This window comes from Salmo trutta, chromosome 17 (genome assembly GCF_901001165.1).
Source record: "Salmo trutta chromosome 17, fSalTru1.1, whole genome shotgun sequence".
NCBI lineage: Eukaryota > Metazoa > Chordata > Actinopteri > Salmoniformes > Salmonidae > Salmo > Salmo trutta.
This window is the reverse complement of record NC_042973.1, coordinates 55,908,636-55,934,615: the sequence shown is the minus strand read 5'-3', so window position 1 is coordinate 55,934,615 and position 25,980 is coordinate 55,908,636. Positions and strand designations below refer to the sequence as shown.

General features: G+C 40.8%; 2 long non-coding RNA genes and 1 pseudogene across 2 annotated transcripts in view; 1 reads left to right on the top strand and 2 right to left on the bottom strand.

The window, feature by feature from the left end:
* Positions 1-25,980, top strand: part of LOC115152460 (uncharacterized) — a 313,979-nt gene that overhangs the window by 214,880 nt on the left and 73,119 nt on the right. The window lies entirely within an intron of this gene.
* The window catches only part of LOC115152442 (zinc finger protein 208-like), a 339,225-nt pseudogene that overhangs the window by 244,723 nt on the left and 68,522 nt on the right, over positions 1-25,980 (bottom strand).
* LOC115152455 (uncharacterized) lies at positions 7,428-8,923 on the bottom strand. Its single transcript, XR_003867487.1, has 3 exons — positions 8,874-8,923; positions 8,053-8,169; positions 7,428-7,482 (listed from the first exon to the last, which is right to left on the bottom strand). It is a non-coding gene; the product is annotated as an uncharacterized LOC115152455 (long non-coding RNA).

Here is a 25,980-nt window from a genome sequence, read left to right as displayed (position 1 = left end):
GGCTACAACAAAACATGCTAACCTCTCACCATTACCAATAACAGAGGCTACAACAAACATGCTAACCTCTCACCATTACCAATAACAGAGGCTACAACAAAACATGCTAACCTCTCACCATTACCAATAACAGAGGCTACAACAAAACATGCTAACCTCTCACCATTACCAATAACAGAGGCTACAACAAAACATGCTAACCTCTCACCATTACCAATAACAGAGGCTACAACAAACATGCTAACCTCTCACCATTACCAATAACAGAGGCTACAACAAAACATGCTAACCTCTCACCATTACCAATAACAGAGGCTACAACAAAACATGCTAACCTCTCACCATTACCAATAACAGAGGCTACAACAAAACATGCTAACCTCTCACCATTACCAATAACAGAGGCTACAACAAAACATGCTAACCTCTCACCATTACCAATAACAGAGACTACAACGAAACACTTGTTGACCAACTACAGGAATACTGACCTCAGAGTCTCCAGTCTGCAGTGTGGATCCTCCAGTCCAGCAGAGAGCAGCTTCACTCCTGAATCCTTCAGGTCATTGTTACTCAGATCCAGCTCTCTCAGGTGTGAGGGGTTTGAACTGAGAACTGAGGCCAACACTTTACAGGATGTGTCTGTGAGTTTACAGTCAGTGAGTCTGCCAACACAGAAGAAATGCAGCGACAGACAGGTTGTATTAAAATGATACGCTTAGCTTTCTCTGTTTACGCTGTTACTCGTTTACAAATAATGTGTTGGGTTTGACCTCAGAGCTGAGACCAGAGAAGCACAGCCTTCCTCTGTGACTAGACAGCCTGACAGCCTGCAAAGAGTCAAATCAAATTAAAATCACACTGCTATTCTTTGGTGGTGAAATTAGTGGCAGTATATTTCTTCAACATATTCAGATACATCAGTCTCATGAAACCTTCCATATCTATTCAGAAATTAATGTATCATAATATAAATTACAAATTATCAATGTTTTGCCTGCAGATAGAAACATGTATAATACAAATATTTGAGTAGACTGACCAGACCAGTTTAAAAGCAGTATCAGTCAAGACAGACAGTGAGGTATCAGATTTAGATTGTATTGAGTATACAGTCCACACCATAGCTATTTTGACAGTTAAGATAACATTTTAAATGTGGCTCTAAACTCCAACATTTTGGATTTCAGATCAAATGTTTCATATGAGGTGACAGTATATAATGTCACCTTTTATTTGAGGATATTTTCATACATTTCTGTTTCACCATTTAGAAAAATGAAAGCACTTTATGTGGCTAGTCCCCCTATTTGAATAAGTCATAAGTATTTTGACCAATTAACTTATAGTGTATTAAAATAGTCAAAAGTTTAGTATTTGGTCCCATATTCTTTGACTGAAATGACTACATCAAGCCTGAGACTGCCATGATCGAGAAAGATCATGAATAATAATGAGTGAGAGAGTTACAGAGGCTACAACAAAACATGCTAACCTCTCACCATTACCAATAACAGAGGCTACAACAAAACATGCTAACCTCTCACCATTACCAATAACAGAGGATACAACAAAACATGCTAACCTCTCACCATTACCAATAACAGAGGCTACAACAAAACATGCTAACCTCTCACCATTTCCAATAACAGAGACTACAACAAAACATGCTAACCTCTCAACATTACCAATAACAGAGGCTACAACAGAACATGCTAACCTCTCACCATTACCAATAACAGAGGATACAACAAAACATGCTAACCTCTCACCATTACCAATAACAGAGGCTACAACAAAACATGCTAACCTCTCACCATTACCAATAACAGAGACTACAACAAAACATGCTAATCTCTCACCATTACCAATAACAGAGGCTACAACAAAACATGCTAACCTCTCACCATTACCAATAACAGAGGATACAACAAAACATGCTAACCTCTCACCATTACCAATAACAGAGGCTACAACAAAACATGCTAACCTCTCACCATTACCAATAACAGAGGCTACAACAAAACATGCTAACCTCTCACCATTACCAATAACAGAGGCTACAACAAAACATGCTAACCTCTCACCATTACCAATAACAGAGGCTACAACAAAACATGCTAACCTCTCACCATTACCAATAACAGAGGATACAACAAAACATGCTAACCTCTCACCATTACCAATAACAGAGGCTACAACAAAACATGCTAACCTCTCACCATTACCAATTTATTTATTTCACCTTTATTTAACCAGGTAGGCAAGTTGAGAACAAGTTCTCATTTACAATTGCGACCTGGCCAAGATAAAGCAAAGCAGTTCGACACATATAACAACACAGAGTTACACATGGAGTTAAACAAATGTAACCCTCTCACCAGGCTTGAATATGACTCTCACAATATTAACATATGTAGAGTATCTCAGCAGCAAATTAAGTGAAATAAGGGAGGTAAAGGCAAAAAAAGGCCATGCTGACAAAGTAAATACAATATAGCAAGTAAAACACTGGAATGGTAGATATGCAGTGGAAGAAAGTGCAAAGTAGAAATAATGGGGAGCAAAGGAGCTAAATAAATAAATACAGTAGGGGAAGAAGTAGTTGGGCTTAATTATAGATGGGCTATGTACAGGTGCAGTAATCTGTGAGCTGCTCTGGCAGCTGGTGCTTAAAGCTATTGAGGGAGATAAGTTTTTCCAGTTTTAGAGATTTTTGTAGTTCGTTCCAGTCATTGGCAGCAGAGAACTGGAAGGAGAGATGGCCAAAGGAGGAATTGGCTTTGGGAGTGACCAGAGAGATATACCTGCTGGAGCGCGTGCTACAGGTGGGTGCTGCTATGGTGATTAGTGAGCGGAGATAAGGGGGGACTTTACCTAGCAGGGTCTTGTAGATGACCTGGAGCCAGTGGGTTTGGCAACGAGTATGAAGCGAGGGCCAGACAACGAGAGCGTACAGGTCGCAGTGGTGGGTAGTACTGTATATGGGGCTTTGGTTCTCCCTTTAAGAGTGTGCTCCTAATCTCAGCTCGTTACCTGTATAAAAGACACCTGGGAGCCAGAAATCTTTCTGATTGAGAGTTGGGTCAAATACTTATTTCCCTCATTAAAATGCAAATCAATTTATAACATTTCTGACATGAGTTTTTCTGGATGTTTTTGTAGTTATTCTGTCTCTCACTGTTCAAATAAACCTACCATTAAAATGATAGACTGATCATTTCTTTGTCAGTGGGCAAACGTACAAAATCAGCAGGGGATCAAATACCTTTTTCCCCCACTGTATATGGGGCTTTGGTGACAAAACGGATGGCACTGTGATAGACTGCATCCAATTTATTGAGTAGGGTATTGGAAGCTATTTTGTAAATGACATCGCCGAAGTCGAGGATCGGTAGGATGGTCAGTTTTATAAGGGTATGTTTGGCAGCATGAGTGAAGGATGCTTTGTTGTGAAATAGGAAGCCAATTCTAGATTTAACTTTGGATTGGAGATGCTTATAGTGAGTCTGGAAGGAGAGTTTACAGTCTAACCAGACACCTAGGTATTTGTAGTTGTCCACAAATTCTAAGTCAGAACCGTCCAGAGTAGTGATGCTGGACAGGCGGGCAGGTGCAGGCAGCGATCGGTTGAAGAGCATGCATTTAGTTTTACTTGTATTTAAGAGCAGTTGGAGGCCACAGAAGGAGAGCTGTATGGCATTGAAGCTCGTCTGGAGGTTAGTTAACACAGTGTCCAAAGAAGGGCCAGAAGTATACAGAATAACACCAATAACAAAGGGGGTCTGATCTTTGTGCCTCTGTAAATTTCTCATTCATCCTCATTAACGATTCATTCATGATTATTCATAATCATGGTAGCATCCACATGAATGTAGAAGTGTTCAGAAACATCTTCTATTCTTACTGACAATACAAGTGAAGTGACTCCAAAATGACAGGACATTATTCACCATTCAGTTTCTATTAGGAAAAACATCATCCAAAACACAACCAAGACAAACTGAAAAATGAATTCAACAAGTTTGTAGAATCACAAGCTTGATGTAATCACTGCAGGCATGGAACATGGGACTAAATACTAAACTTATGGCTACTTTAATACAACATAAGTGAATTTGTCTGAATATGTACAACTTTTTCAAATGGGAGAACTAAATACATGAAGTGCTTTCCTTTCTTAACAGTAACACAGCTATGTATGAAAATACCCTCAAATAAAAGGTGACATTCTGTACTGTCACCTAATATGAAACATTCTATCTCAAATCCAAAATGCTGGAGCATAGCACCACATTTAAAATTGTAAGCTTCACTGTCCAAACACATATGGTGTGGACTATGTGTGCCTGGTAAACACATGTGGATCTGGTGAACAGTTATCACTTGTTGACCAACTACAGGAATACTGACCTCAGAGTCTCCAGTCTGCAGTGGGGATCCTCCAGTCCAGCAGAGAGCAGCTTCACTCCTGAATCCTTCAGGTCATTGTTACTCAGGTCCAGCTCTCTCAGGTGTGAGGGGTTTGACCACAGAGCTGAGACCAGAGAAGCACAGCCTTCCTCTGTGACTCCACAGCCTGACAGACTGCAAAGAGATCATCATGACTTCACAAACACACTGTTAATTTAACACCAGTAGTGTAGAAGGACAACGGTAGATGCATTTGGTTCATATTCCCAAACAACATATAGATTCATCTTCCGTCTCCTAGAATTGTATGGTCATATTGTAATACTAGATTGAATATCTGATTCAATTTGTTATTCAATATAATATTATATACATATTATAATACATATTTTTCTCTAAACTGAATATTTCTTCCTGATGATAAGTTCTTAAATGACATTTGTTGTACTCACAGAACAGCTCTGGAGGCTTTGACCACTGGCAGCAGCCTCAGAAGACCTTCCTCTGATCTGGAGTATTTCTTCAGGTCAAACACATCCAGCTCCTTTTCTGAAGTCAGCAACACAAAGACCAGAGCTGACCACTGTGCAGGTGACAGGTTGGGTTTTGAGAGACTTCCTGAGCTCAGGAAGCTTTGGATCTCCTCCACTAGAGAATGGTCATTCAGTTCATTCAGACAGTGGAACAGATTGATGCTCCTCTCTGGAGAAGGATTCTCCCTGATCTTCTCCTTGATGTACTTGACTGTCTCTTCATGGCTCTGTGAGCTGCTTCTTGTCTTTGTCAGTAGACCACGTAAGTGCTTCTGATTGGACTCCAGTGAGAGGCCCAGAAGGAAGCGGAGGAAAAGGTCCAGGTTTCCTGTCTCACTTTGTAAGGCTTTATCCACAGCACTCTTGTAGACAGTAACTTCAGGCTTGTCTCTGTACAGCAAAGAAAATATACTGGACTTTGTTTGCTGTTTGTCCATTAGATTCTCATTGTTGTTGTTGAATGAGAGGAACACATACACAGCAGCCAGAAACTCCTGAATGCTCAGATGAACAAAGCAGTACACCTTGTCTTGGTACAGCCCACATTCCTCTTTAAAGAGCTGTGTGCACAATCCTGAGTACACTGAGGCTTCATTGACATCAATGCCAGCCTCTTTCAGGTCTTCTTCAAAGAAAATCAGATTGCCCTTCACTAGCTGTTGAAAAGCCAGTTTACCCAGTGACCGAATGCTCTCGTTATTCAAGTGTGGATCTGTCTCTTCTTTCCCAAGATACTTTTCATTCTTCTGTTTGGTATGAAACACCACAAGGTGTGTGTACATCTCAGTCAGAGTCTTGGGCATCTCTTCTCTCTTATGTTTCAGCATGTGTTCGAGGACTGTTGCAGAAATCCAACAGAAGACTGGAATGTGGCACATGATGTGGAGGCTCCTTGATGTCTTTATGTGTGAGATGATTCTGCTGGCCAGGTCCTCATCACTGAATCTCTTCCTGAAGTACTCCTCCTTCTGTGGGTCATTGAACCCTCGTACCTCTGTCACCTGGTCAACACACCCTGAAGGGATCTTATTGGCTGCTGCAGGTCGGGTAGTTATCCAGAGGAGAGCAGAGGGAAGCAGATTTCCCTTGATGAGATTTGTCAGCAGAATATCCACTGAGTTTGACTCTGTGACGTCACAACAGATCTTGTTCTTCTGGAAGTCTAGGGGCAGTCGGCACTCATCCAGACCATCAAAGATGAACAGAACTTTGTACTTGTTGTAGATGGAGATTCCTGATTGTTTGGTTTCCATTGAGAAGTGATTAAGAAGTTCAATGAAAGTGTTTTTGTCTCCTTTCATCAAATTCAGCTCCCGGAAAGGGAATGAAAACACAAATTGGACATCCTGATTTGCTTTTCCTTCAGCCCAGTCCAGAATGAACTTCTGCACAGAGACTGTTTTTCCAATGCCAGCGACTCCCTTTGTCAGCACAGTTCTGATACGTTTGTCTTGTCCAGTTAAGGGTTTGAAGATGTCGTTACATTTGACTGCAGTCTCTGGTCTTGCTTGTTTCCTGCTTGTTGTCTCAATCTGTCTCAGCTCATGTTCATTATTGACCTCTCCTGTTCCACCCTCTGTGATGTAGAGCTCTGTGTAGATCTTATTGAGAAGTGTTGGGTTTCCTTGTTTAGCGATCCCCTCAAATACACATTGAAACTTCTTCTTTAGATTAGATTTGAGTTCACGTTGGCAAACCACAGCAAGCTCATCTGAATGAAGAAATAACACAGAGGATATTAATATTACGTCTGTTTTAATGCCTACAGTATTGTAGGACTGTTATAACATTTTAAATTATAATCATTTATTCTCTTATCTGACTGTATAAATGTGTAAATGTTTCCATAATGCATTCCAGGCTGGTGTGACTGATTATATTATTATTGGTATTATTGATGGTATTATTAATGTTGTCTCTCTCTCTCTAAATTAATCAACACAACACATCCCTGCTGCTACTTGATGAGGTCACTAGGTGTTGTGTTAAGGCTGCTACAATATCATTGAGTTACACAGCTACTTTAGCTGTACTTTAGCTACAGCTTTTAAATGTTATAAAACAGCATTCAACATGAGGCAGACAGATCTTACTTTTCTCCAGTGTGTCAGCGAGCTCCTTCTGGTTCATTTTCCTCAAGACGTGCAGTGTGATCTTCAGAGCCCCCTCTCTGGCACTGCTCTCCTGCTTCTCATCTTCAGCGTCCACCACTTCCTCATCCTGCTTCTGACTCTCAAAGCCTTCTGGGAGTTCTGGACTAAGAATCCTCTTGAACATCTTCAGCTCGTTCTTCACAAATGTCATCATTTTCTCTTCAAGCAACTAAAATAAATCAAGTAAATAAGTTAAGCAAGAGAAGAAATGCTTTCTCATTAACACATTAATGAATAATTGACAGATCAACTTTACTTGAGGAAAACAAAAACAAATGTACATAACAGGATCACATACACTGAATATAGAGTCCAGGTCTGTTTGATGACTCTGGGAAGACTGACCACTGAGAATCTCTGACTCTGATCTCTCCTGTTGGTTTCTGTGGACAAAACATGAGATTACACCTCCTCATCCAGGGAGTGCATACACACACACACACACACACACACACACACACACACACACACACACACACACACACACACACACACACAGGGAGGGAATGTTGTGTTTGTTTAATATTGTTTTAGGACTATGAAAATTGAAAAAAAGGATTAGCCTATGGATTATGAAAACAACCAAAATAAATGGGAAAATGGGAGAGGAGAAATTACTAGAGACAGTGTTGTTTAACTCACTGACCATGACCCATGAGTTCTTCTTACCTTTGTTCAGTAGAAAAGTCCAGGGAGTACACACACACACACACACACACACACACACACACACACACACACACACACACACACACACACACACACACACACACACACACACACACACACACACACACACACACACACACACTGTTTTAGGACTATGAAAATGGACTAAAGGATTAGCCTATGGATTATGAAAACAACATAAAGAAATGTGAAAATGGGAGAGGAGAAATGACTAGAGACAGTGTTGTTTAACTCACTGACCATGACCCATGAGTTCTTCTTACCTTTGTTCAGTAGAAAAGTCCCCCTCTCTAAACCATATAGGTTGACCCATAGACCAGTCACTCTTCATGGACACACAGCTGGGTACAGGGGAGGCTGGTCTCTCCTGCTTGATTGGTCTTCAACACAACAGAGACTAACATTACATCTCTCATCTACTCTGATCTCAGATGGGAAACATATGAAGAGTTCCAAAACGCAACATATCACTTTACGGAAATGAGCTTTTATTGTTTAAAGAAATTATGTATTAATTATTACATCTCTCACAGACAAGGATTTGTTTAAAATCTATAACTTGATGGTTTCATTTCAGAGAGACAAAAATCATGTTTTTTTATGCAAAATGCTATATATCTCCCTCACTCTCAAATGTGACCGACCGGCTCAATTTGGTAATTAACTAAATAACTACATATATAGTGATTTTGGTTTATGTCAGTTTAATTGTTTGTTATAGTATAAGTTGTTATTTTATGATTGTAAGTGATAAAATTAACTAGTAATTCTGAGTAAATACTACTTTAGTAAGGAATAACACATTTTTTCAGCACTACTGCAGTTGCTACATAATTCCAATAGATGGGAACATAAGACCACAATGACATTTCAGAATATTAGTTTAGTTTTCTCCCTGGATACACCACCACTCCCCGAGCTTCCTGCAGAACCCCTGCAGTACCTCCACAGACCCCGGATTGAGAACCCCTGATTTAGCAGATGCTCTTATCCAGAGAGATTTACAGTAAGTGCATTCACCTTAAGATAGCTATTTATTTAGGAAATAAACTTCAATCAATTATTCATAAAATTGTCATCTTACCTCTTAGCTTTGGTGTCATGTCCCCCAGAGAGATGCATTTTGGAGGCGGGGCCCCCCTCCTCTCTCTCCCCAGAGAGACTCATTTTAGAGGCAGGGCCCCCCTCCTCTCTCTCCCCAGAGAGACTCATTTTAGAGGCAGGGCCCCCCTCCTCTCTCTCCCCAGAGAGACTCATTTTAGAGCACTGACCCCTGTAAACAGAGATCCAGCATGTTGGTTGTGGTTAACACAGTGACAACTAAACAGAGATCCAGCATGTTGGTTGTGGTTAACACAGTGACAACTAAACAGAGATCCAGCATGTTGGTTGTGGTCAACACAGTGACAACTAAACAGAGATCCAGCATGTTGGTTGTGGTTAACACAGTGACAACTAAACAGAGATCCAGCATGTTGGTTGTGGTTAACACAGTGACAACTAAACAGAGATCCATCATGTTGGTTGTGGTCAACACAGTGACAACTAAACAGAGATCCAGCATGTTGGTTGTGGTTAACACAGTGACAACTAAACAGAGATCCAGCATGTTGGTTGTGGTCAACACAGTGTTAACTAAACAGAGATCCAGCATGTTGGTTGTGGTTAACACAGTGACAACTAAACAGAGATCCAGCATGTTGGTTGTGGTTAACACAGTGACAACTAAACAGAGATCCAGCATGTTGGTTGTGGTTAACACAGTGACAACTAAACAGAGATCCAGCATGTTGGTTGTGGTTAACACAGTGACAACTAAACAGAGATCCAGCATGTTGGTTGTGGTTAACACAGTGACAACTAAACAGAGATCCAGCATGTTGGTTGTGGTTAACACAGTAACAACTAAACAGAGATCCAGCATGTTGGTTGTGGTTAACACAGTGACAACTAAACAGAGATCCAGCATGTTGGTTGTGGTTAACACAGTGACAACTAGTTCTTGACTGTCAATTGTTCCCATTTATTCATTATCTCTTTGAGAAATAAAACATTTACTAACATACATAGAAACAGTCAGGTAATTTAATGCATCACATGAACATGTAGTTGTGACATTTCATCTCCATGGTAACTGTCAATAATAATAATAATAAGTCACTGTTTGTTAAGGTAGTTATAGACAGAACAACAACAATAACAATAATAATAATAATAATAATAATAATAATAAGTCACTGTTTGTTAAGGTAGTTATAGACAGAACAACAACAATAATAATAATAATAATAATAATAATAAGTCACTGTTTGTTAAGGTAGTTATAGACAGTACAGCAACAATAACAATAATAATAATAATAATAATAATAATAATGATAATAATAATAATAATAATAAGTCTCTGTTTGTTAAGGTAGTTATAGACAGTACAGCAACACAAGGCCATGTCTCACACGTATTTGTATTCACTAACAGTAGGCTATTTATTGTCTTTCAATCTGTTCTTTTCTAAACGTATCTGAGAATATAGACAGAAGGGATAAAACGGACATGACTGATCCGAGGAGGAAATTGTTGATCCATTCAGAAAGTTTTTTTGCATCAAGTGAGAGATGTTATATTAAGTAAAGTAGACTAGGTTATAATGTATAATAGCAGTTTGTTAGTGATATGCAGATCAAGGTCTATACCTCGGCTATAGCCTACATATCATAGATGACCAGTCTAAACCTGTTCAGATCAACATAATGTTATAGTCCTACCAGTAGCAGGACAGAGAATGTACTGTATATAACCTACATATCATAGATGACCAGTCTAAACCTGTTCAGATCAACATAATGTTATAGTCCTACCAGTAGCAGGACAGAGAATGTACTGTATATAACCTACATATCATAGATGACCAGTCTAAACCTGTTCAGATCAACATAATGTTATAGTCCTACCAGTAGCAGGACAGAGAATGTACTGTATATAACCTACATATCATAGATGACCAGTCTAAACCTGTTCAGATCAACATAATGTTATAGTCCTACCAGTAGCAGGACAGAGAATGTACTGTATATAACCTACATATCATAGATGACCAGTCTAAACCTGTTCAGATCAGTTCACAGAGACCATCAGGTTTGTCGGCATGATAAGTGATCATAGCCTTATAATAGTTTGTAGGTAGTCTAGACCAACAGTACGAGAGTCTGCCCGTCTTTCCTACATACCAACACATCTATTCAATGTTACCGAGAAATATGTGCCACAGTTTCAACAGCCATTTTTGTAACTGCGTAGACAACACACTTACTTTCACGTTCATATGAGGAAATCACAAAACTTCTGACAGTCACTGGTGCAGCCGCCTGTTTTCTTGCAGATGAAGTAGCTTTCACAGGCAACTCATTCAACCAGCCTAAACAACAGTAAATACAAGATGTCAAATGGTCAAAAGTGAATCTCAATAGAGCCATATACATTAGAGAGGGGTATATTCTGCAGATGTTGGATCTTAATTTGAGCCAGTTTGCTACACCAGGAAAATAATCCTGCAGAAACAGGACATTTGAATTATTGTGTGGATTGTAATTCATGAACAGTTTTAAAATGGAAAAGTGGAATTTATCATCTTCAGAAACATTTTCTAAAGTTTAATTACACTCAAATACACTACAAGTTTAGTTTTTCTGCATCAAGGTGATCAAATTAAGATCCTACATCTGTACAGAGTTTGTCTTTATCTGAAAAGGGCAGTTTGAATTATTAGCAATAACATTGCAACTGTCAGCTGATGTAAACCTATGTGATTGGATGTTATAGACCCCCATACATATCCCCATGTACAATTATGTGTACAGATGTAGGATCTTAATTTGATCACCCCCACTGCAGAAAAACTTTCCAGCAATGCAGGAAATGTAAAACTTGTAGTGTATTTGAGGTTTAAAAAAGCTTCTGAAGTTTGTAATTTTCCACTTTGAGTTCTCTGTCTCAGTAGTAGTAGACTGTTAGGAGTGTTTTACTGTCATTCACTATACTAACATTACACCAACCTGTCTCAGTAGTAGTAGACTGTTAGGAGGGTTTTACTGTCATTCACTATACTAACATTACACCAACCTGTCTCAGTAGTAGTAGACTGTTAGGAGTGTTTTACTGTCCTTCACTATACTAACATTACACCAACCTGTCTCAGTAGTAGTAGACTGTTAGGAGGGTTTTACTGTCAGTCACTATACTAACATTACACCAACCTGTCTCAGTAGTAGTAGACTGTTAGGAGGGTTTTACTGTCATTCACTATACTAACATTACACCAACCTGTCTCAGTAGTAGTAGACTGTTAGGAGGGTTTTACTGTCATTCACTATACTAACATTACACCAACCTGTCTCAGTGGTAGTAGACTGTTAGGAGGGTTTTACTGTCATTCACTATACTAACATTACACCAACCTGTCTCAGTAGTAGTAGACTGTTAGGAGGGTTTTACTGTCATTCACTATACTAACATTACACCAACCTGTCTCAGTAGTAGTAGACTGTTAGGAGGGTTTTACTGTCATTCACTATACTAACATTACACCAACCTGTCTCAGTAGCAGTAGATTGTTAGGAGGGTTTTACTGTCATTCACTATACTAACATTACACCAACCTGTCTCAGTAGTAGTAGACTGTTAGGAGGGTTTTACTGTCATTCACTATACTAACATTACACCAACCTGTCTCAGTAGCAGTAGATTGTTAGGAGGGTTTTACTGTCATTCACTATACTAACATTACACCAACCTGTCTCAGTAGTAGTAGACTGTTAGGAGGGTTTTACTGTCATTCACTATACTAACATTACATTTAATTTATCTACACACTTTACAATAATCCCTGGCAGGATTCTCACCTTGTAACCTGACTTCATTGCGATTTTTTTCTGTTCTGTTCTGTATATTCTGATGGATGAGGTCTGAGCTGGAATTTGAAGCTAACTGAAGTTGTCTAGCTTTAGAAAACCAGTATATCAAGCCTGTATCATAGTATACCCCTCAGGCTACGTTCAGGTTTCAGCATCAGGCAGGTATCAACATGCCGAGTCGTAGGCGACAACCTGGGTTGTATTCGTTAGTTTACTCCACAGCCAACAGTTTTGAAACATTGCATAAACAGTTTACTCCAAACACTGTACAACGTGGACTAAACGGTTTCTGTTGCCAAACGTTTTGCTACGGTGGGCACTAATGAATACACATAAACTGTTTTGAGGAAGTGTAAGTTGTTGTTAGGCTCTCGAACAATATTTATTAGTCTCTCTTTCACACAACATACCTTCCTGAGTGAAAAGAGTTAACTGTAGATTATAAAGAGAAAATGTTTGTTTGTTGCTTGTTGTGTTTTAAGCCTGTTTTGAGAAGACAAGTCTATAGACCTATGATACAGTACACTCTTAGAATAAAGGGTTCCAAACGGGTCCTCCGGCCGTCCCCATAGGAGAACGCTTTTGGGTTCCAGGTAGAACCCTTCTGGCTTCCATGTAGAACCCTCTGTGGAAAGGGTTCTTCACGGAACCCAAAAGTGTTCTACCGAGTACCAAAAAAAGGGTTCTACAAAGGGTTCTCCTATGGGGACAGCCAAAGAACCATTTTAGATTGTAGATAGTGTAGGAGCGATCACCCTGGGGCACACAGATGGGCACAGAACGAATTCACCCCACGCATCTAATTTATATCGAAAACATTTTAAGGAGAGTAGGACTATTATAACACTGTCCACCAAAAATATAATTAACTATTTGAATATACACATAACAATATCATCAACTATATGAATACACATAACAATATCACCAACTATATTAATACACACAACAATATCACCAACTATATTAATACACACAACAATATCACCAACTATATTAATACACACAACAATATCATCAACTATATTAATACACATAATATCATCAACTATATGAATACACACAACAATATCATCAACTATATGAAAACACACAACAATATCACCAACTATATTAATACACACAACAATATCACCAACTATGTTAATACACACAACAATATCATCAACTATATTAATACACATAACAATTGTCGTCTTACCTTTTGTCTCTCAATAGAAACAGAGTCTGAATGATCATTCCGTCGTTGAAAGTTACTTTCGTTTGCTCTGCTCATTTACATATCAGGTTCTACCTGTTCTCTCTCCGAGTCCCTCTCTCTTTACAGCTCTTACAATGTGCCTTGGCAAACATTCTACAACTGTCTGGAACTCTATTGGAGGGATGGTGGTGTTCTATTGTGTTGAGACCTGGTGACTGAGACGGCCGTGGCATATTGTGAAACATCAGCAAGTTGAACAGTCTTCATCACTGAAGCTCCTGCCAATCGTGCCCCAACAATCACCAATCGTTAAGCTCTTCCCGAGCAGGGTCGCAGTCTCTCCTGGTTGCAGCTCCTCTCTCTCCCCAGGGGTAGCAGCTCCTCTCTCCCCAGGGGTAGCAGCTTCTCTCTCCCCAGGGGTAGCAGTTCCTCTCTCCCCAGGGGTAGCAGCTCCTCTCTCCCCAGGGGTATCAGCTCCTCTCTCCCCAGGGGTAGCAGCTCCTCTCTCCCCAGGGGAAGCAGCTCCTCTCTCCCCAGGGGTAGCAGCTCCTCTCTCTCCCCAGGGGTAGCAGCTCCTCTCTCCCCAGGGGTAGCAGCTCCTCTCTCCCCAGGGGTAGCAGCTCCTCTCTCCCCAGGGGAAGCAGCTCCTCTCTCCCCAGGGGTAGCAGCTCCTCTCTCCCCAGGGGTAGCAGCTCCTCTCTCCCCAGGGGTAGCAGCTCCTCTCTCCCCAGGGGTAGCAGCTCCTCTCTCTCCCCACCGGGTAGCAGCTCCTCTCTCTCCCCAGGGGTAGCAGCTCCTCTCTCCCCACCGGGGTAGCAGCTCCTCTCTCCCCACCGGGGTAGCAGCTCCTCTCTCCCCACCGGGGTAGCAGCTCCTCTCTCCCCACCGGGGTAGCAGCTCCTCTCTCCCCAGGGGTAGCAGCTCCTCTCTCCCCAGGGGTAGCAGCTCCTCTCTCCCCAGGGGTAGCAGCTCCTCTCTCCCCAGGGGTAGCAGCTCCTCTCACCCCAGGGGTTGCAACTCCTAGGATTTGAAGACATTGGGGGCTTAGCCCATAGCCAGGAGGGGGGTCTTGGGGCATTCTCTCCTTCCCTCGTCCCTCAAAAAAAATGTTTTCATTTAGAGATGAGATTTTTTCAGGTAACTTGTACCTTTCCACCTGCCACAGCAGACACTGTCAGTACTCAATTACAGTTGCTACTGTGGGTCTCTACTCTGGAACACTCTCTACTCTGGAACACACTACTCTGGAACACTTTCTACTCTAGAACACCCTCTACTCTGGAACACTCTCTACTCTGGAACACACTACTCTGGAACACTCTCTACTCTAGAACACTCTCTACTCTGGAACACTCTCTACTCTGGAACACACTACTCTGGAACACTCTCTACTCTGGAACACACTACTCTGGAACACTCTCTACTCTGGAACACTCTCTACTCTGGAACATTCTCTGCTCTGGAACACTCTCTACTCTGAAACACATACATCTACAGTGTATTGCCAAAAAACCCTCAACAACTTCAAACATAGACTCTGACCTGTCCAATGAGCCAAACTGATTAAAGTCTCTCTCTCTCTCTCTCTCTCTCTCTCTCTCTCTCTCTCTCTCTCTCTCTCTCTCTCTCTCTCTCTCTCTCTCTCTCTCTCTCTCTCTCTCTCTCTCTCTCTCTCTCTCTCTCTCTCTCTCTCTCACAGGCGGGAAAGAGGCCTCCATTTGCTAGTCGAGCTATGCCCCTGTTCATGCCCATTTGATAATCGGCTATTGTAAAATATTAAGGCCAGGCACATTTAGATTTACATTTAAGTCATTTAGCAGACGCTCTTATCCAGAGCGACTTACAAATTGGTGCATTCACCCTTACGAAAAAGCACTATAGGAATACTATAAAGGAGTATTATACAAATATAACTAAAAAACGTATAGTATTCTTATGGTAAATTCGGACATACTATAGAATAACTATAGCATTCTGATAGTAAAAATATAGCAATAACTATAGCATTTAGATAGTAAAAATATAGTATAACTATAGCATTCTGATAGTAAAAATATAGTATAACTATAGCATTCTGATAGTAAAAATATAGTATAACTATAGCATTCTGATAGTAATAATATAGAATAACTATAGCATTCTGATAGTAATAATATAGAATAACTATAGCATTCTGATAGTAATAATATAGAATAACTATAGCATTCTGATAGTAAAAATATAGAATAACTATAGCATTCTGATAGTAAAAATATAGCAACAACTATAGCAAAATTATAGTGACCTATAAGATTACTATAGAAGAATGTTATAGAAATATCACAGAAAAACTTTTAAAAAATTCTATAGTATTCTTATGTTAAATTCGGACAAACTATAGTAAACTTAAAGGATTACTATAACATCTGATAGTGATCCTAAAACAATAACTAATATTATACACTAGTATACCAATATATTATAGCAATGTCACGTTCGTTATAATAATGATCGGACCAAGGCACAGCGTGAGTAGCATTCCACATAATTTATTAGAAAGTGAAACTTTAGAACAATACAAAACAAATAAAGAATAAACGAACCATGACTACAATGAAACTACACATAAACAATATCCCATAACCCACAAGTGAAAAACAAGCTACTTAAGTATGATCCCCAATCAGAGACAACGATTACCAGCTGTCTCTAATTGGGAATCATACAAATCACCAAAACATAGAAACACTAAACTAGAACCCCACATAGAAAATAATAACTAGATAAACCACCAGTCTCGCCCTGGCCTACTCTATCATAGAAAATAAGAGCTTTCTATGGCAAGGACGTGAATAGCAATCTTATCGTGATACTACAGCAATAACTATAGTAGACTTTGATATTTTTTTGTTTTTGTTCTGTGTACATTTAAGAAGTTGACAGATGTGAGGACATCATATTTGAAAAATTATCAATTTTAATACTTTTTTACTGAGTTAACAAATCAAAACGTTAGGCCTTAGCCTCCAAGTTCCTCCCTTTCAGTAAAAAAATGTCACATGCATCGTAAAGGACAGACAAAGGTGCAGCGGGTATAGTGCTCATCTTCTTTATTTTAATGAGAAAACACTTTTAACAAAAATAACAAAAACGACAGCCAAACAGTTCCGTAAGGTACACTAACTAAACGGAAGACAACCACCCACAAACTCAAAGGAAAAAACAGGCTGCCTAAGTATGGCTTTCAACAACGAAAAACACCTGCCTCTGATTGGAAACCATACTCGGCCAAACATGGAAAAATTAAACATAGAAATAGAAAACTAGAACCAAAATCCCCTAGAACATAAAAACCCAAAACATACAAAACAAACACCCCCTGCCACGCCCTGACCAAACTACAATGACAAATAACCCCTTTTACTGGTCAGGACGTGACAAAAAAAGCAGTTATAAACCTAAATCTTGGACTTCTTAAGCAATTTCGACTCGTTGTTAAGCTTCGATCAAATAATTTTAAAGACATCCTTCTCCTTCATCTGGTTTCGCCTAATTAAAAAGGCTGTGGCGAAAAAGAAAAGAGGGTTTTAACAAATTTGCTTTGGGTACAGAATAGCCTGCCTAACCCAACATTTATCAACAGTCTGGCACAAACTGCTAGACCTGAGATCAGGTTATACACACACACATTCACACTCTTGTAATAAATAAATAAATAATCAAATAAACTACCCCTTTACAGTACTAGTTATTCTGCTGAATTTTGAAGTAAAAGTCTTATCTTTCATAATTCTACATGTTATTGTACAGTATTTATAGTAAAAAATGACTAAGTAACTTACTGCAAATGGCAGACACTTTGGTTGGGCACAGCTGTTTCTTTGCCTCCTGGTCCCGGAATGCATTCCAATTCTTTCCTGTCAACGAAGAGACGGCCACCACCTCTCTGGGAAACAGAGCTGTCATGAGCTCAGAAATGCACTTTGATGGTTCTTTGCTCTGTCTAGTGATAATGTTCGCCTGGAGTTTAACACCCTCTGCCAGTTCCACCTGTAAAACATCATAAAACAATAATTTTAATTTAAAAAATAAGCCAGTTCCACATGATTTTGGGCCTTTAGAACCTGTGGTCAAAATGTGCTCTTTGTACAGTACTGTAGTAGTTATCAACAGTGTATTCAAACTTTCCTTTGTGATTGACAGAAACTTTCTTTTTTGTATATTAGAATATTTTTTTAAAGTATATTTTACATTTACGTCATTTAGCAGACGCTCTTATCCACAGCGACTTACAAATTGGTGCATTCACCTTATGATATCCAGTGGAACAACCACTTTACAATAGTACATCTATATCTTTTTTTGGGGGGGGGTAGAAGGATTACTTCATCCTATCCCAGGTATTCCTTAAAGAGGTGGGGTTTCAGGTGTCTCCGGAAGGTGGTGATTGACTCCGCTGTCCTGGCGTCGTGAGGGAGCTTGTTCCACCATTGGGGTGCCAGAGCAGCGAACCGTTTTGACTGGGCTGAACGGGAACTGTGCTTCCGCAGAGGTAGGGGGGCCAGCAGGCCAGAGGTGGATGAACGCAGTGCCCTTGTTTGGGTGTAGGAACAGATCAGAGCCTGAAGGTACGGAGGTGCCGTTCCCCTCACGGCTCCGTAGGCAAGCACCATGGTCTTGTAGCAGATGCGAGCTTCAACTGGAAGCCAGTGGAGTGTGCAGAGGAGCGGGGTGACGTGAGAGAACTTGGGAAGGTTGAACACCAGACGGGCTGCGGCGTTCTGGATGAGTTGTAGGGGTTTAATGGCACATGCAGGGAGCCCAGCCAACAGCGAGTTGCAGTAACCCAGACGGGAGATGACAAGTGCCTGGATTAGGACCTGCGCCGCTTCCTGTGTGAGGCAGGGTCGTACTCTGCGAATGTTGTAGAGCATGAACCTACAGGATCGGGTCACCGCCTTGATGTTAGAGGAGAACGACAGGGTATTGTCCAGGGTCACGCCGAGGCTCTTAGCACTCTGGGAGGAGGACACAATGGAGTTGTCCACCGTGATGGCGAGATCATGGAAAGGGCAGTCCTTCCATACTGAAGAAAACATTAGCTCTAGTAGGTTGATTGTTGTAACATGTTTTAAAGCAAAACAGATTGTTTTTGGGCAATTCAATGCTGAGATGACATTTGTTGCATAAAGTGAGGATAAATACATATAGTTTTTCATACATTCTAGATAAAATCGTAAATGTCACATTTTGAAATATAATTGCAGAAGTCTAAATACTGATCCAACCAACCTTAAACTGTCTCTGGTAAAGGCTAATGCCTAAGAACATGTTCTAATGAGGTTAAGAGTATTTTTAGATGAACCACCCCTTTAAGTAAATGTATTTTAATTAAAAAACTATTATTGTGGTCCTTTCGCACTCAAGTTGTTAACTTGCTGTTCCCCGTTAGGTAGTTAACGACAAATAGTTTCGTGAATATGTTTTGCATTATCCAATATGGCGCTCTATAAATTAAAACACAAATTATCATTATTCTACAATATGCGTTAAACATTTAAGTTAAATTAAGCAGAACTGCACATGCATACAGTATTTTTCTGCTTGCTGTATTGTTACAATGTTAATACACCTGCTTTTGTATTCAAATTGTGACTAGTTTGCATCCCCACTTACAGCTCCAGATTTGAAGTCCCCTTACCATGCTGTCTGGTAGGGTTGTGACAACGGTCATGTCTTAGAGTGCTGCTTTTGATGTCTGTTTAAGCATGATGTCTGGAAACACACAGTATGACAGACAGTTAGAGAAAGTGAATACAGATTAATTCAATCACCTCCTTCTATCTTCTGGTCATCTTTCCTACTCTCAATCTCTACTCCTCATATTCTGATCATCATGCTTAAACCAAACACACACACCATTAGAAACTGTGTTTCCTCTCTCACCATTGTGAGTTTTGAAGATGGGTGTGGATCCACTAGCCATGATGTCTGGGAACACGCAAAATGACAGACAGTTAGAGAAAGTGAATACAGATTCATTCAACCACCTCCTTCCATCTTATAATCATCTTTCCTACTCTCAATCTCTACTCCTCATCTTCTGGTCATCATGTGTAAACCAAACACCCTTTGAAGTTGTGTGTCTCATTCTCTCCCTCTTTAGGTTTTTCACCTCCTGGAGCAAAGCTGGAAACTCTGAAAATATAGAACATGATGTGCTATCATTACACTTGCATGTAATATGCATTCAACGATCAATTGGTAGATACTATACAACTGCACCTACTCACAGATACACCTACAACTGAACCTAATCACAGTATCTATGGCTATATATACACAACCAAACCTGGATTTGTAAGCAGGGTGAGAATATTCAGTGGGAGCATCCACAAACAGGAAAGCTTTCCTCCAATCACGGTGAGAGATTGTCTGAGTGCTGTATGTCCTCTTTTGAGCTCCCTTATCTGGACGTTTGCAGCGGTTAGCTGCATTTGTATTTCCTGTTTAGACACTAAAGTGTGGTCCTCCTCACTCTCTGTGTCACTTTGAGGTCTGGCCTGGAAGGACAAAGATTCTTTGTACAGCTTACAGATGTAGACATGAATAGGGGACATATTTTATAAAGACCTACTGACACTATATGTGGTGTTTTTAGTCTCAGTGATTGGAGGTGTTTTTAGTCTCAGTGATTGGAGGTGTTTTTAGTCTCAGTGATTGGAGGTGTTTTTAGTCTCAGTGATTGGAGGTGTTTTTAGTCTCAGTGATTGGAGGTGTTTTTAGTCTCAGTGAGTGGAGGTGTTTTTAGTCTCAGTGAGTGGAGGTGTTTTTAGTCTCAGTGATTGGAGGTGTTTTTAGTCTCAGTGAGTGGAGGTGTTTTTAGTCTCAGTGAGTGGAGGTGTTTTTAGTCTCTGTGATTGGAGGTGTTTTTAGTCTCAGTGATTGGAGGTGTTTTTAGTCTCAGTGAGTGGAGGTGTTTTTAGTCTCAGTGAGTGGAGGTGTTTTTAGTCTCAGTGATTGGAGGTGTTTTTAGTCTCAGTGATTGGAGGTGTTTTTAGTCTCAGTGATTGGAGGTGTTTTTAGTCTCAGTGATTGGAGGTGTTTCAGACATAATTATTAACCACAGAACTATGGTTTAAATGTATCTGGTTTGTTGAGGAGAAATCAGATTTTTATGACACAAAGTGTTATGCTAATATTAGTGATTAGTACATTAAGTAGGTGAGACAGGGTTAATTCACCTTTAATGCATCAACGTTAATTGCACAACTAAACAACTAATGCTACAAAGTGTTAGAAACTTCCTTGACGTGACACTCGGTCATTACTTCACCTGATGTTTGTTTCAGACCCGGCCCTCTTCTTTCTTTGTGATCCTCTCTGGTAGAGTAACACAGCTACAGTCAGGACTAACATTAGCTACATTGGTTGTTATTGTTATAGCCGATGTCTTGGCAGTTAAGACAGTTTAATGTACTAGATGGTACCTTGTCAGTGTTTGTATTCAGTATCTAGTTTCTAGCTAGCTACTTATAAACCTCAATCAACATGGCTCTGATTATTTAGAGTTTAATGAGGATTTAGTCACATGGATCCTCCAACACCCCAATCCACCTGTCTCTGATGATTTAGGACCCTCTAACACCCCAATGAACCTGTCTCTGATGTTTTAGGACCCTCTAACACCCCAATCAACCTGTCTCTGATGATTTAGGCCGTGATGATGCCCCTGAGATGGTTATTGTCAGGTGCTCAAACACTCACACAACTCTCAGGTCTTAGCAATCTGTTCTACCTTTGCAGATTTAATATACAATTCCTTCTCAGTTAAACAAATGTCTAAATATACCTTGCATCTAACTCTTTTCAGAACGAATAAATGATTTACCCCGGGGCATCAGTAACAAAGGGGCAATGCCTTATGGCAGTAATGCTCTTTGTTCTGTGTCATCACCTGACTGGAACTGCCCTGCTAGATCTACTCGCCTTGCTGAGTTTGCTTGTCTCCACCTTGGTTCCAACATCTAAATATATCTTCAAAAGTTTTGTGGGTAATCCAGCCCTGACAGCTGTCTCTCATTTGTTTAGTGATGAATGACAAAACTAGTTAGGAAAGAAACCCGAAGACACAAATTGCTTAGATTGTGGAACGTCCTTCATCAGAGAAACAAAACGTTTATTTTTGTCAATACCTTTGAGGGACCTTCTGCGAGATACACTGGAGAACTATGGAATATATATTTTGAGGAAAACAGTGAAGGAAGAAGAATATGAAATCGAGGATGTCATGGATGGAAAGATGTACCAGACATTACTGAAAGAGAAGAGGCTGTCACGTCCTGACCAGTAGTAGGGATTATTTGTAATTGTAGTTTGGTCAGGACGTGGCAGAGGGTATTTTGTTTGTGTGGTTCGGGGTGGTGGTTTATTTAGTAGGGTGTTTGTTTAGTTAGTTCCGGGTTTTGGGGTTGTGTTCTGTGTTAGTATTTCTATGTTCTTTCTGGTTAGTTGTATATCTATGTCTAGTTAATTGGGATTGGACTCTCAATTGGAGGCAGGTGTGTTCTAGTTGCCTCTGATTGAGAGTCCTACATATGGCTATGTGTTTGGTTTAGTGTTTGTGGGAGATTGTTTCTTGTTTTGCTGTGTGTGCCTGACAAGACTGTCTAGTTCGTTTGTGTTTTTGTATACGTGTTTATTTTGTTTTTTCCTTCTTTGTCCGTAATAAAGAAGATGAGTATACACTTCCCTGCTGCATTTTGGTCCTCTCCTTACGACAACCGTGACAGAATCTCCCACCAATCAAGGACCAAGCAGCGGGGTAAGGAGCAGAAGAACAAATATATGGACTATCAGGAAATATGGACCTGGGAGGAAATTCTGGACGGGACTGGACCTTGGCACCAGGCTGGGGACTGCCGTCTCCCTCCGTAAGAAATCGAGGCAGCCAAGGTGGAGTTGTGTCGGTACTAAGCTATATACGTGCCGATAAAGCACGAGAGGCATCCCCAATAATATTTTTTGGGGGGGGCACACGAGTAGTTTGGCTGGACCAAGGGTGAGCCCTAAGCCAGCTACCCGTGCTTATAGGAAGGATCGTATGGAGTGGAGAGCCTGTGTTTTGCAGAAGTGCGCATGATCTCGCCCGTACGTACAGTCCAGTGCGAGTTATTCCAGCCCCTCGCAGATGCCGTGCTAGAGTGGGCATCCAGCCTGGTAGGAGGATGCCTGCACAGCGCGTCTGGTCGCCAGTACGCCTCCTAGGACCAGGCTACCCTACTCCCGCTCTACGCACGGCAACCATCAGGCCCCTGCACAGTCCAGTTCGCCCTGTACTAGCACCCCGCTCGTACAGGGCTGCTAGTTCCATCCAGCCAGGACGGGTTGTGCAGGAGGTGCGTTCAAGACTGCCTGTGCGCCTTCATGGCCCAGTTTTTCCAGTTCCTGCCTCTCGTGCTGACCCGGAAGTTCGAACCCCTAGTCTGGCACGTCCAGTACCAGCACCACGCATCAAGCTTCCAGTGAGTCAGCCCAGTCCAGTACGTCCTGTTCCTGCTCCTCGCACTAGCCCTGAGGTGCGTGTACCTAAACTGGCATTTCCACTACCAGCACCACGCATCAGGCTTTCAGTGCGTCAGCTCAGTCCAACTCGTCCTGTTCCCGCTCCCCGCACTAGCCCTGAGGTGCGTGTCTCCAGCCTGGTACCTCCTCTATCAGCCCCACGCATCAGGCTTCCAGTGCGTCAGCCTAGCCTCGAGAGTCCAGAGACAGCGCCCCGTCCAGAGGGTCCAACAACAGTGTCCAGTCCAGAGTATCCGGCAACAGTGTCCAGTCCAGAGTATCCGGCAACAGTGTCCAGTCCAGAGTATCCAGCAACAGTGTGCAGTCCGGAACCGAGTGAGTCTGCATACAGTCCGGAACCGAGTGAGTCTGCATACAGTCCGGAACCAAGTGAGTGTGCATACGATCCGGAACCGAGTGAGTCTGTCTACGATCCGGAACCGAGTGAGTTTGTCTACGATCCGGAACTGAGTGAGTCTGTCAGCGATCCGGAACTGAGTGAGTCTGTCTGCGATCCGGAACCGAGTGAGGTTAAATATAACTTTGAACTGTGTGAGTCTGCCTACAGCTCGGAACCGAAGGAGTCTGCCTACAGTCCGGAACCAAGCGAGTCTCCCTACAGTCTAAAGGGTAGAAGACCGGAGCCAGAACCACCTCCAGTTTAGGTGGGTTGCAGAGGGGGGGTGTAGCACAAGTGCAGTCGGTGACGGCAGCCACCCTCCCTTCCCTCCCTTTTTGTTTAGGGGAATTTATTTTTATTTTTTTTATTTTGGGGGGGGGATTTATGTTTTTCATGGAGGTGCATCCGGGGTATGCACCTTTGGGGGGGGGGGGGTAATGTCACGTCCTGACCAGTAGTAGGGATTATTTGTAATTGTAGTTTGGTCAGGACATGGCAGAGGGTATTTTGTTTGTGGTTCGGGGTGGTGGTTTATTTAGTAGGGTGTTTGGTTAGTTAGTTCCGGGTTTTGGGGTTGTGTTCTGTGTTAGTATTTCTATGTTCTTTCTGGTTAGTTGTATATCTATGTCTAGTTAATTGGGGTTAGACTCTCAATTGGAGGCAGGTGTGTTCTAGTTGCCTCTGATTGAGAGTCCTACATATGGGTATGTGTTTGGTTTAGTGTTTGTGGGAGATTGTTTCTTGTTTTGCTGTGTGTGCCGTATTAATTATAATCCACACTACTTTAAAAGTAACCTGGCTGTACCCATGTTGGTATTAATTATAATCCACACTACTTTAAAAGTAACCTGGCTGTACCCATGTTGGTATTAATTATAATCCACACTACTTTAAAAGTAACCTGGCTGTACCCATGTTGGTATTAATTATAATCCACACTACTTTAAAAGTAACCTGGCTGTACCCATGTTGGTATTAATTATAATCCACACTACTTTAAAAGTAACCTGGCTGTACCCATGTTGGTATTAATTATAATCCACACTACTTTAAAAGTAACCTGGCTGTACCCATGTTGGTATTAATTATAATCCACACTACTTTAAAAGTAAACTGGCTTTACCCATGTTGGTATTAATTATTATCCACACTACTTTAAAAGTAACCTGGCTGTACCCATGTTGGTATTAATTATAATTCACACTACTTTAAAAGTAACCTGGCTGTACCCATGTTGGTATTAATTATAATTCACACTACTTTAAAAGTAACCTGGCTGTACCCATGTTGGTATTAATTATAATCCACACTACTTTAAAAGTAACCTGGCTGTACCCATGTTGGTATTAATTATAATCCACACTACTTTAAAAGTACCCTGGCTGTACCCATGTTGGTATTAATTATAATCCACACTACTTTAAAAGTAACCTGGCTGTACCCATGTTGGTATTAATTATAATTCACACTACTTTAAAAGTAACCTGGCTGTACCCATGTTGGTATTAATTATAATTCACACTACTTTAAAAGTAACCTGGCTGTACCCATGTTGGTATTAATTATAATTCACACTACTTTAAAAGTAACCTGGCTGTACCCATGTTGGTATTAATTATAATTCACACTACTTTAAAAGTAACCTGGCTGTACCCATGTTGGTATTAATTATAATTCACACTACTTTAAAAGTAACCTGGCTGTACCCATGTTGGTATTAATTATAATCCACACTACTTTAAAAGTAACCTGGCTGTACCCATGTTGGTATTAATTATAATCCACACTACTTTAAAAGTAACCTGGCTGTACCCATGTTGGTATTAATTATAATTCACACTACTTTAAAAGTAACCTGGCTGTACCCATGTTGGTATTAATTATAATTCACACTACTTTAAAAGTAACCTGGCTGTACCCATGTTGGTATTAATTATAATTCACACTACTTTAAAAGTAACCTGGCTGTACCCATGTTGGTATTAATTATAATTCACACTACTTTAAAAGTAACCTGGCTGTACCCATGTTGGTATTAATTATAATCCACACTACTTTAAAAGTAACCTGGCTGTACCCATGTTGGTATTAATTATAATCCACACTACTTTAAAAGTAACCTGGCTGTACCCATGTTG